We start from the raw sequence: 2,431 nt of genomic DNA on the forward strand, positions 1-2,431 counted from the left end.
AGAATGAGGAGTTGGCCTAGATAGGTCTCTAAGGGTCTTTCCAGATTCAAATACTGTAACTTAGCTGTGTTCTAGCTGATGTAAAATATGGTCCCTGCTTTCAAGCAGTTTATGATTTAGGTAGAAAGACCAGACTTGTTGGACCAGCAAGGCATTATGAGCAAAAAAGTGTTTTTCTTCCCCAGAGTGAGGTTTACTTATTATACTCTGTATGCCAGACCCAGTTATTCTCCCAAATGTAGAAGCCAAAGTGAGTCACAGAGTTTGATATCCACTGAAGCAAAGTTAAACAGCACTTAGATGGTAGAAGGGTCCTAAAAGATGTTTAGAGATGAGTGTATGATATAGTGACTAACATATCCTTTGACCCAGAGGTTTCATTGCTAGGCATATATCCCAAAGAGGTCAATGACAAAAAGAAAGGGCCCATCCAAGCTGAATATTTACAGCAGCTCTTGTTGGAGTAGCAAAGAACTGGAAACAGGAAAGTAGATGCCATTGATCGGGCAATGGCTCAGCAAGCTGAAATGCAGTGGAATGTTATTGTCCTGTAAAAGAATGGCAAGTGTGATGAATACAGAGAATCATGAACAGACTTCCATGGATGCAAGATGAAGCAAGCAGACCCAAGAAAGTGACGTACACAATGGCTACAACAGTGGAAAGGGAAAGAACCATAACCCAAAAAACCCATTTGAAACTGAATGTTGCAAAAATATAAAGAACAAGTTTGGGCCCAAAAAGAGATAGGAGAGGACACCTTCTGCTGCTCAGTCACTGAAGTGAGGTCCATGGGTGCAGAACGTTGCATAGAACATCAGGTTTTTTCCAATATCTTCATTGGTTTTACTAATTTTAAAAAAATCTTTTCTGTAAGGGATAGTTTGCTGAGAGAAGGTAGTAGAAAGATCTAGGGGAAAGTAAAGTGATTTCAAAACAAAAGATATTCATAAAATCTATTACTTTCAAAAGAATCAAGTGTTATGGTAGAAAGGAAACAGTTACTATGGGCAGGAAAAATCAGGGCAGATCTCAACAGAAAAGGGGCTTATTTACACAGAAATAATGTGATTAGAGGAGACCCTCTGGGTTTGAATAAGGTTCTTTCCCACTTGTTAGTTGTGTGATGTTAAGCAAGTCACTTACCTGCCTAAATCTTGGTTTCCTCATCAAGAAATCAGTTAATGAATCAATCAGCATGCATTTATTAAGCACCAACTATGTACTAGGTGCTCCCTCCCTTCTTTCCTCCCTCCTTTCCTTCCTTCCTTCCTTCCTTCCTTCCTTCCTTCCTTCCTTCCTTCCTTCCTTCCTTCCTTCCTTCCTTCCTTCCCTCCCTCCCTCCTCAAGTGTACATTATAGAATGGCTATCACAAAGCCTGGAGAAGGGAATGAGATTCTTCTGTGAGAAACAGAGAGAAGGAAGTTTAAGTAGAACATAGGGTGTGGGAAGGAAAGCATTGTATAATGAGGCAGGAAGGGTAAGCTGGGTCCAAGTACTGAAGAATTCTAAAAGAAAACAAAGGAATTTATTATATTTAAGCCTAGGGGCAATAGGAAACCTTTGGAATTTAGCGGGTAGGGGAGTTCCATGGTCACCCCTGTGCTTTACAAAAATCACTTTGGTAGCTATAGGAGGGATCGATTGGCATGGGAGAAACTTCACATGGCCGAACTTGGGGCTGCTGCAAGTAATTGAGGGGAGAGGTGATGAGGGCCTGAGCCAAAGGAGTGATTGTGTAAGTAGAGAAAAGGAGACATAATTGTGGAGGTGTAGACAGCAAGATGGGGATAACGATACCTTCCATTGCTATCTCAAAGGTTTGTTGTGGGCAAAGTGTTTTTTTCCAACTGTAAAGCATGAAATAAACATGAGTTATTACTATTAATAATATTATTTCATAATAATAATAAAGAACAGCTAGGCCTTGAAGGTTGAGTATAATCAAGAAAGGAAGGGGAAGGGCAAGGTAGAACTGTTCAGAGAAGTTAGCTGGAGAGGGATTTGACCTGGCCCCAGTTTGATACCTGGGAGGGGCAAGTGTGGAAAAAAATCCAGGAAAGCTCCATTGAACTTCTGGCCTGGTTTTCACCACACGGGACTGCAATCTCCTCTTCCTGAGCACTGGTGTCTTTGAGACCTAAGGACAATCTAGTCTTATAGGCAAAAGGAATTTGGACAGCTGCCTCATTGAGTCTGCCAAAGGTCAGTGAGGAGGGGATAGGCCAGGGAAGGGAGGAATTGTGCCCCTGACTGGTATCAAACGCTATTCTCTCTGCTCCCACCCTGGAAGCTCAGCCCCCTAAACCCAACTTTCTGAATCCCTTGTCCCTCTGTTCAGTCATTTCAGTCACTTCCAACTCTTTATGACCCCATTTGGTGTTTTCTTGGCAATGATACTGGTGTGGTTTGCCATTTCCTTCTCCAGTT

Source organism: Phascolarctos cinereus, unplaced genomic scaffold (genome assembly GCF_003287225.1).
Source record: "Phascolarctos cinereus isolate Bilbo 61053 unplaced genomic scaffold, phaCin_HiC Scaffold_9;HRSCAF=440, whole genome shotgun sequence".
In the NCBI taxonomy this organism is placed as follows: Eukaryota; Metazoa; Chordata; class Mammalia; order Diprotodontia; family Phascolarctidae; genus Phascolarctos; species Phascolarctos cinereus.